Below are 11,134 nucleotides of genomic sequence, written 5' to 3'. Positions count from 1 at the left end.
ATGGCAAGAGGGACTTCCCAGATGTGATTCAGTTAAAGGGCTGTGAGATGGGAGAAGTACCTTCGACTGTCCAGGTGGGTCCTTGTAAGTAAAATATGGAGACAGAAGGATTGGGGTCAGAATTAGAGAGAGAGATGAACCGGGTAGCCTTCTGCCTCTGAAGATGGAGGGAGTGGCCAGGAGCCGAGGAATGCAGGCAGCCTCTAGAAGCTGGAAAGCGCAGAGAAGAAATTCTCCCCAGAACCTCCAAAAGGAACACAGCCCTGCCTACTCCCGGATTTTAGCCCAGTGAGACCCTTTTCAGACTCCAGCCTCCAGAACAGTAAGAGAATAAATTTGCATGGTTTGGAGTCAGTAAGTTTGTGGTCATAGGACACTAATAAGCTTTATAGACTTGAAAACAATTGAGATTGGCCCAGGAGCTGCGAGGAATGAATGGGATGGGTGCTATTATGAGAAGTTTCTCTGACTCCGTGGGATAGCGTGTCTGAGATGTTCATTGATATGCTACTAATACTGGAACTCCTTCCTTTCTTTGGGGGAAGTCCTTCCTACTTCAAAAAGTGAGAATAGTGCACATGTATTGTCTGCCATTGCTCTAAGAGCGGTATATGTATTAACTCCTTTAGTTCTCAGTACAAGTGAATATTGAGATCACTGTCGTTACTCCCGCTTCACAGAGAAGAACGCTGATGCGCGCAGAGGCCTAGACAGTGTTTGTGGAAGCACGTTGTACACTGTAGGTGCGGTAAAATATGAGTAGCCTTGGCAGTCATAGTAGGGAAGATTTCATGTATTTGGGCATGGCCACGGACCAGAAATACCAGAGAGAAAAGGCAGAGTAGATGTTTATGAGACTGTTAACAACCTGGACAAAAGAGCACAGCCAAGTTCAACAGCGCCAGCGTTCTGTTACAGCGTTCTGGAGCCTGTGAAGACAGCCAAACGGTGCGGCCACGTTCCCGATGCCAAGCAGCCAGCCGCCAGGGAAGCGTTTCAGCTCACAATCACAGAAAATGTGTGCTTTCAGAGAAATGGCCTCGGGGTTCTCCCGTCCCCTGGAAACCCAGCGGCCCGGCCCCCCTCTCCCCCCCCCCCCCCCCCCGCCCCACCCAGCCCAGAGCCAGGTTACACAAGGACTGTCGGCCCTGTGGCCTATTCAGAGGAGAGAACTGTGAGAGGCAAGTGACCACAGGGCTGCCCCCGGAGATGCCCACTGTGACCCCTGGGCCAAGAATGTGGTGCTCTAGGAAATCCATGAACCCCTCAACAGAAGCAGATAAGGAGGGAGAATAAAGCTGCTCCTTACAAAAGCACGTTTAAGGGACACACAGGGTTTGGCTGGATTCTCCCATCTTTTCCCTGGTTCTTTCATTTAGGTAGTGCAAGGCCCTAGAGCCACTCTTTTCTGCCCATTAGTGAGAACTGTGTGGTTGGACAGTTACTTAGCTGGAATGGGGTGCAGCGAGGGCTTGTCCCAAACGGGACCAAAGCTAGAGGCCCCAGGCCACCCTGGGAGTAGCTTGACAGTCCTAGAAGGGACCCGTCCTGGAGGGTCACGCAGACCACGCTCCCGTGCAGCCCCAGAATGGGCTTGTGGGCTCTGCTGGCTGCTTCCAAGGACAGGGCACTCACTGCTGCTTCTATCAGCTTGTGGACATCTCCAGTGGTGAGAAAAGGCAGACTGTTGCCCGGGCACACGTGCTGCCCCTGTCGCCGTTTGCAAGCCACACCTGGGGCGGCGAAGGTCTTCCAAAGACCGTCCTCAGTGAAGCATCATGCCACCGACCATGACCTACCCCCCCATCCAAACACGCACATCCCTCTGCCATGATGCCCCGCCTTGTTTAAGCACACACTGCCTGTCTGCTTCAGCCTGTTCTACAACCGTCTTCCCCATTTCACTGTGAGCGCCCTGAAGGCACAAACTGAGTTTCCTCCTTGATACCTGACCCACATTGATGCTGAAAATTCCTTTTGTTAAAAATGCAATTCTTGCCCTGGCTAGGTGGCTCAGCTGGTTACAGCGTCGTCCAATACACCAAAAGGTGGTGGGTTCAATCCCTGACCGGGGCGTATACAGAGGCAACCAATCAATGTTTCTTTCTCACATCAATGTTTCTCTCCCCCTGAACTTCCCTCTCTCTAAAATCAACTAAAAAACAAACAAACATAGTCTTGGGTGAGGATTAAAAAAGAAAACAATTCTTTAACAAAATTCACCAAGCTCAAGTGGCTTTGTGTCTCTGTGCCCCTCTCTTTCTCTCTCTCTCTCTCTCTCCCATATGCAGAAACCAGAAAGGAAGACCTCACTTCTATGCTAGCACACACCCCAGAGAGCATTCGCTGCCTTTCCCCTCCCATACTCTGATCTACAATACAATTTGCAGCTTCACTCCCCCCCTGGGACCTCTGTTCCCATGGATCTCAAACGTAATCAGGCATCACAACCTTCTGGAGGGCTTGTCTAAGACACGGGGCTTCCATTTAGCGGGTCTGTGGTGGGACTGAGAGTTTGAATGTCTAACAAGTTGCCAGGAGGTGCTGCTGCTGCTGGTCCAGGAACCACACTTTGAGAACTGAGGAGGCACAGTGCTTCACTGAGGACAGTCCCTGAAGGACATTCCCAGCCACAGGAATGGCTGGCATATGGGGCAGGGGAGACATGGAGGGCTTGAGCACTATCCTGCCTTTTCTCACCATCCAGGACACCTGCAAGCTGTTCCAGGCAGCACTGAGCACCTCGGAGGCATGCAAGCAGGGGGTACAAGACCATTTCACACACTCATAGCCTCTCCACTCATGCTTATCTAACCTCTGCTTGCATACCTCCAGCAACAAGATGCTTACTACTTGCACGTTAGACTATCCTATCTTCAGTTACTTCCTACCTAGGGTTGCCAAATAAAATAAGGGACACCAGGTAAATTTAAATTTCTGATAAACAATGAATAACTTTTTTAGTTTAAGTATGTTCCATGCAAATATAGTTATTTGGTAAATCTGGCAACCCTACACTCCTACCCATCAGGTCTTTGAGCCACATTCCCGCCAACCCTAAAACAGCCAGGTGAACTCAATCTCAGCTGCAGCTACTTCTTCCACTTCGCCAGAGCCATGCAAGTCATTGCCAAGAGCAAACAGGAAACACACTTGCCAGAACTGCACTTGGAGTCTGGGTCATACAGCTAGTCCAGGGCTTGGCTGCTGTCAGGAAAATGACCTACCACCTGGGCTCCCCAGGTGTGGGCCTCCCTGCCTGGAAGCAGATAGACCTTTATGCTGGAGCCCTAGCAGACTGTCCACTCCTGTTAGCCATCCACAACTCCACCAGAAGTAAATGTTAGAGGCTAGAATAAAACCTGCTTCTTCTGATTCCCATGCCGTAGCCCAGTGATGGAGAACCTATGACACGCGTGTCAGAGGTGACACGCGAACTCATTTTTTTTGGTTGATTTTTCTTTGTTAAATGGCATTTAAATATATAAAATAAATATCAAAAATATACATCTTTGTTTTACTATGGTTGCAAATATCAAAAAATTTCTATATGTGACACGGCACCAGAGTTAAGTTAGGGTTTTTCAAAATGCTGACACGCTGAGCTCAAAAGGTTCGCCATCACTGCCGTAGCCCTTACACTCATTCAAAAATCATTCACTAACAGGTAACCCCAGGATCTCACACAGGGCCTATGTGGTAGAGGAACCTTCCCACGCAAGGCTTGCCATTGCAAAACTCCAAATACCAAGAGTTAGAAGAACCCTGCCTGGTTTATGATGTCTCCCAGCCCAACCACCTCATCGAAGACCAGGAGGGAAGGGACTTGCCCAAGCTCAAATTCAAGTTGAGAGCAGAGCTGAATAAGAATCAAAGTCTAATGACCTCGGCTTGGACCTCGTCCCACCCTGCCAGGGCCTCTTCCAACCAAAAGGGAACCACTGGCAAATGAAAACCGCAGAGGCATCCCATGTGTCTGCCATGGAATTTGCAACAATAAACAACTCTGACAATATCAAGCATTGAAGAGGATGTGGATGAAATCGCACTCTCCTATACTGCTGTTGAAAATGTAAATCACTAGAGTGAATTTGGAGAGCAATTGGCAATTCCTAGTAAAATTGAAAGTGCACGCACGTACTGTACAACCCTGACATGCCCCCACAGAAACACTCCCGCACGCATCCAGGGCACGGATGCTTATTACAGCACTGTTTGTTATGGTGAAAAATTGGAAACAATCTCAATATGCAACTAGACGGAAATGAGAAACAAAACATGGTTTATCGACATGACAGAATACCTTGCAGTAGTTACAACGAATGGATTAGAGCTAAGTTTATCAACAAGAATAGAGGTCATACGTGGCCTGATGTGAAAAAGCAAGGTGGAAAGGGACCCAGAGCAAGTTTGTGTAACTACTGAAATATTATATACATTTATATAAATATTGAAACGTTTTCACAATACCATGTTATCTATTATTTATAATATATTATATACGTATATAAAAAGACAAAGGTTTCAAAACATTTTCTTTTTTAAAGTCTCGCCCAGAAGGAAACACTGCTATTCATGAAAGTCATGATAGCGGCTGATTCTGGGAAAAGGGTAAGGTTTAGAATTTGAGGCTGTCGATCCAGGGTGCTTCAACTTTGTAACGTTTTATCTTTTATTAAAAATCTACTTGAGGTAAATATAACAAGATGTTCACAGTTATTATCCCAGTGGTGGGCATGCCAATTCATTACTTTATGTTTTTCTTTTGTTCTAACTTCTCAAAGAAAAATAAATAGGCTATTCAGAGGCACTGCTCTCTGGGGCCCCCTCAAGGGCTATCTAACTGACCAAATACACATCTCTCAGATTTCAATAATTCATCCACTGAGCAGAGGCAGGGGCCTGGGAAAGACTTGTCCTTAAGGGAGTTCGAAAGAATGCATCCAGTCCAGGCTAAAATCTCCCTCCCTCCACCCTGACTAGAGATGACCTTGGGTTTGAATGAAAAGGGAGAGGGCTTAATGCACTGGATGCTTCTCCCAACATACTTTAGAGAGATGGAAGGGAACTCTCACCTGGCTCAATAATTTATCAGAACCTATGCATGACTAGATGAAGAACCTTCCATAGGCATGGGCGGCCTGTGAGCCCAGCAACTCCTCTCCATGACAATTCTCTGGTGGGTTTCAGGTGAGGGGCTCATCCTAGTTCAAGGAACACATCCTAGTTTGGGAGGGAGATCATCTCTACAGAGGTTGCCCGGAGGAGCAAGGGGTACTAGCCCCACACCAGATGCCCTGGGCAGCCCAGGGTCCCAGAAATGGGAAAGGAAGTCCCTACAGGCAGGAAGAACTACAGGTTGTAAAAGCCAGTGCAGATTGGGGTTCAGTGGCACAGAGGCTGCTAGAGACCCAGCTGTTCCTCTTAAAAGGCCAGCATCACAAACTGAACTTACAAGGTCCCACTTCCTCTGAGCTCCAGTGCCAGGGAGGAGGAGGAGGAGAAGGAGGAGGAGGAGGAGGAGAAAAATATGAACAACAGCTCTAGCCGGTTTGGCTCAGTGGATAGAGTGTTGGCCTGCGGACTGAAGAGTCCCAAGTTCGATTCTGATCAAGGGCATGTGCCTGGGTTGTGGGCTTGATCCCCAGTAGGGGGTGTGCAAGAGGTGGCCAATCAATGATTCTTTCTCATCATTAATGTTTCTATCTCTCTCTCCCTCTCCCTTCCTCTCTGAAATCAATTAAAAAACAACAACAATATATATAAACAACAAAATGGCAACAAATACATACCTATCTATAATTGAATCAAAAAATCAAAATAAACAAATAAGAAATCTAATGAACAGAATAAACTGGTGAATAAAATAGAATCAGAGGCATAGAAATGGAACAGACTGATGATTCTCAGAGGGAAGAGTGGTAGGGAGGTGGGGAGAGATTAAACAAAGATCTTATATGCATACTAGAGGCCCGATGCACAAATTTCATGCAAGGGGTTCGTCCCTCGCAGCCCTGGCTACCTCGGCTAGCCCTCACAGCCTCAGCTGGCCCTCGCAGCCCTGGCTTTGTCCCGATGGTTGTTCTGCTGTTCAGTCTAATTAGCATATTAGCTCTTTATTACATAGGATATGCATTACCTATGGACATAGACAATAGGGTGGTGAAGGCCTGGGATGGGGCAGGAACTGGGTGGAGGCGGGCAATGGGTTGAAAAAAGAGGGACATCTGTAATAATCTCAACAATAAAGATTTTTTTTAAAAAAGAAAAGAAAAAGGAGCACGCCTCCATCTTAGGTAAAAAAAAAAAAAAACAAGTAAAAGTAAAAGCATGAACGTCTGATGGTATTAGGGTCAGGAAAACCAGGGACATCTAAATCCTCCTGTCAGTCCCTGGGGAGATGGCAGCCAGGGGACCTGGTTAGAGCCCATGGGTTCTGTGAAGCAGACAGGGAGGCAGGAAACCACAAGCTGTCTGTGGTAACCAACGTCCCGGTTTGCCTGGGACACATGATTTTCAGTGCTAAAACCAAAGGTCCCAGACAAACAGAAGCATGTTGGTCACCCTACCAAAGCCCAGCTTGGAAGACTAATTCATGGTGATAGAAATGAGAGGGTGGTTTTCTCCAGGACAGGGAAGCAGGGGACCTCTCTGGGTTGATAGGAACATTTTATACAGTGGTACACAACTGTCAAAACTCATCAGACTTAAGGTCTGTGTATTTTCCTGTATTTAAATTATATCCCAATTAAAATATCTAGCCCTAGCTGGTTTGGCTCAGTGGATAGAGTGTCAGCCTATGGATTGAAGGGTCCTGGGTTCGACTTTGGTCAAGGGCACATGCCTGGATTGTGGGCTCGATCCCCAGTGGGGGGCATGCAGGAGGCAGACGATAAATGATTCTCTCTCATTATTTATGTTTCTATCTCTCTCTCCCTCTCCCTTCCTCTCTGAAATCAATTAAAAAACAACAACAATATATATAAACAACAAAATGGCAACAAATACATACCTATCTATAATTGAATCAAAAAATCAAAATAAACAAATAAGAAATCTAATGAACAGAATAAACTGGTGAATAAAATAGAATCAGAGGCATAGAAATGGAACAGACTGATGATTCTCAGAGGGAAGAGTGGTAGGGAGGTGGGGAGAGATTAAACAAAGATCTTATATGCATACTAGAGGCCCGATGCACAAATTTCATGCAAGGGGTTCGTCCCTCGCAGCCCTGGCTACCTCGGCTAGCCCTCACAGCCTCAGCTGGCCCTCGCAGCCCTGGCTTTGTCCCGATGGTTGTTCTGCTGTTCAGTCTAATTAGCATATTAGCTCTTTATTACATAGGATATGCATTACCTATGGACATAGACAATAGGGTGGTGAAGGCCTGGGATGGGGCAGGAACTGGGTGGAGGCGGGCAATGGGTTGAAAAAAGAGGGACATCTGTAATAATCTCAACAATAAAGATTTTTTTTAAAAAAGAAAAGAAAAAGGAGCACGCCTCCATCTTAGGTAAAAAAAAAAAAAAACAAGTAAAAGTAAAAGCATGAACGTCTGATGGTATTAGGGTCAGGAAAACCAGGGACATCTAAATCCTCCTGTCAGTCCCTGGGGAGATGGCAGCCAGGGGACCTGGTTAGAGCCCATGGGTTCTGTGAAGCAGACAGGGAGGCAGGAAACCACAAGCTGTCTGTGGTAACCAACGTCCCGGTTTGCCTGGGACACATGATTTTCAGTGCTAAAACCAAAGGTCCCAGACAAACAGAAGCATGTTGGTCACCCTACCAAAGCCCAGCTTGGAAGACTAATTCATGGTGATAGAAATGAGAGGGTGGTTTTCTCCAGGACAGGGAAGCAGGGGACCTCTCTGGGTTGATAGGAACATTTTATACAGTGGTACACAACTGTCAAAACTCATCAGACTTAAGGTCTGTGTATTTTCCTGTATTTAAATTATATCCCAATTAAAATATCTAGCCCTAGCTGGTTTGGCTCAGTGGATAGAGTGTCAGCCTATGGATTGAAGGGTCCTGGGTTCGACTTTGGTCAAGGGCACATGCCTGGATTGTGGGCTCGATCCCCAGTGGGGGGCATGCAGGAGGCAGACGATAAATGATTCTCTCTCATTATTTATGTTTCTATCTCTCTCTCCCTCTCCCTTCCTCTCTGAATCCATAAAAATATATATTTTAAAATATATATATAGATATATATAGATATAGTTATAGATATAGATATAGATATAGATATAGATATAGATATAGATATAGATATAGATATCTAAAACAAAACAAAAGCAGCCTGGTCTACCAACTCTCCCTAAACCCTTATCTAAATCTTGGCACCTTGCCTCCGACTAGCTGGCCCAGAAGAGACAGCCCTGGTGACCCACCCAAGTGCAGGGAGGAAGAAGTTGCATCTGAAGCTGGTCCTAGGTACACACCCTTTTCACAGTCAGCAGCCCCACATCCCTACACATGACCATGTTCCCTCCATGCGACATAGAATGTGTCCCACTGAAGAACCCTTCTGTGCAGGAGGAATCTAGAAATGAGGTGGGCAGAGATGCACACGGAGGGGTGAGATTTCTCTTCTCCCCCCACAGAGGTCATCTTAAAAGGTCAGTGTAGCCACTGAGAAGCTGTGTGGCCAAGGGAAGTGTCACCAAAGTCTGTCCTTGTTAATGTCCCCTTCCTGCCTTTCCAGTGCCCCTGCCCATGCTTAGCCCCAGTCTCTACCCGCTCTAAGCATCATCCAACTCAAATCCTAGTCAACTGATATGAGCTGTCTCGCCCCAGCTCTGCTTCTCCTCTGGGCCCCTTTCCCAGCCCTCCCCACACAATAGACCAGCTGCTTGCAAACCTCAACACAAGGCCCTAAAGAACTCCTTAAAAGAGATGGCGGGGCTCCATCCCCAGGGTTTCTGCTTCTGTAGGTCCAAGGGCCTGAGAATCTGTGTTTCTAACAAATCCCCAGGTGATGCGGATGCGGATGTGGATGCATGGAGCAAGAGAACCAGCACATCAGACTTTCAGCCCAGATTTACCAACCGGCACTAAGAGACTCACCCTAAGGCTTGCTTCCTGCTTCTGCAGCTCTCTCAGGGGGAGAAACATCTTAGGCAAATTATTTCTTCCTTTCTAAGACGCAGCTTACCCATTTGTGAAATAGGGATAATAATACCGACTTCACAGGATCATGGTGTGGATCCATTGATTTAATGCAAGCCTTCCTGAAACCCCATTGAAATCTACCTCTGCCTGGAAGCTCTCCTTGACTCCCCCAAATCCACACAGTTTTAGTTTTCTCTGGACTCCTCCAGCCATAGCCACTCATGGGACACTTAGAGCAAACTGCCTATGTGGAGGGCATGTGCATTCCCAGAAACCATTTCTGTGTCCAGACCTTGTGCAACATCTTAGGGCTACAGCGATGGGGAGACGGTTGCTCCCAGGCTGGTGAGAGACAGATGTAGAAAGATGTATTTAACAAACCCAGGGTCAGCACAGGGACAGAGACGAGTGCAAGGCCTGGCCAAACTTGGTGTGCTGGGCCACCATCCCTGCCGGAGAAGAGTCCAGCCAGGCCTACTGTTGGAGGCGATGCATGAGCCAAGGACTGCAGGAGAGCAGAAGCCCGTCCACCCCTCGCTTCCTCAAGTGGCTCATAAGCAGCTCAGCTTAGGGACTTGTCTGGCTCTCCGAGCATAGACCTGTGCACACAGCAGGTGCTCCAAAGCGTACTATCATTGGACTGAGTCCTGGCTCTTGCAATGCCTCCTGCGAACAATTTCTCAGGCCATGGGTCAGGCAAGGCTGTCTGACCCATGGCCTGAAAAATCAAAAAGACCAACAGACTGTCTTGCTTTGATTAAACTAATGCAGGCAAATGGTGAATTCTCCAGTTAAAAGAAAATTAAGGAGAAAAAGGCTCCCCTATTCACATCAATGCTTTGCCTCTAGCTCAGCCACCATCTGGCCATCACCTGCCCCATTCTGGTCACCCCTGGGCCTTTGGGTCCCAAACAGCACTAATGTTACTCCTGTCTTAACTCCTAGCCCCTTCTCAGCACCCAGTTCCCAAAGGAAGCCTGGGAGATTTGAGAGAAAGAGAATCTTTCCTGGAAGAGGGTAGACCATGTGACCAAGGCCAGTCAGTTCATCCATTGGGCCTCAGCTTCTTCATCTGTGAAATGGGGATAAAAGTGCCCACCCTGAGGAGTGTGGCCAAGATTAAAGGAGATAATGTGAGCAAGAAGCCTGGCTCCTAAGTGGACAGCACAGAGTCACTGCCTCCCGACCCCCCATCCCGCAGGGTTCGGGGACCCAGCGGGAACCATGTGAGAGAAACAGTTGCTCAGCAGGACTCTCCCTCCGCTGCCATCTCCACACTGCGCTGCCCTTCGGCGGAGTTTCTGGAAGTCGAAGTGTGAAGGCCCCAATCCTCTCAGCTGTTCTCTTTGTGACTCAGCCCTGGGCAGTGAGTGTGGAAATATCACAGGCAGAGCCTGTTCTGGCGACATTTCAAATCCAGAGCATCTTTCACGTCCCCCTCCCCAGCTGTGCGGTCAACACCCACTGCTCAAAACTCCACTCGCACTTCTGTCTCCTTTCCCGGGTCCTTAGTTACTCCACTTCACACGGAGATAGCACTTAGTTTATAGACCACTGGCAACGCCTCGCCTTATTCAATCCTCCCAGCAACACTGCCAAGGAGGAAACGGATGCTCAAAAAGGCTAAATCAATGGCCCAAGATTCCCCAGCTGGTTTGTGGCAGAGTCAGGATTGGAACCCAGGACCACCTGGCTCACAAGCCTTGTCTTTGATACAAACTCAAACAGGAACAAGGTAAATCCACTGTTCCTCTTGCTCTTCAGACCTGTCCTTAGCATCGAATAAGAGCTGACCAGACACTAAACAAGGACCTGGAACTCCCAGCACCCACTCACCTGCCCATAGACATGCAGTCCAGCCAGGGAGGCAGGAAGCCCAGAGCATCCCACCCAGATCCCCTCCCAGGCGGGGCAGCTGGAACCTCCCATACGAGCTCTCTATAGAGCCTGGCATCGGCACCTCGGGTGCCCATAGTACAGACCCTCTGGTCCCTGTCCCCTCTGAATACCTTCTTCC

The sequence above is a fragment of the Myotis yumanensis genome, unplaced genomic scaffold, assembly GCF_028538775.1.
Source record: "Myotis yumanensis isolate MYYU_CA2020_CCGP unplaced genomic scaffold, mMyoYum1.0.hap1 SCAF_7, whole genome shotgun sequence".
Taxonomy (NCBI): domain Eukaryota; kingdom Metazoa; phylum Chordata; class Mammalia; order Chiroptera; family Vespertilionidae; genus Myotis; species Myotis yumanensis.
This window is presented reverse-complemented; position numbering follows the sequence as displayed.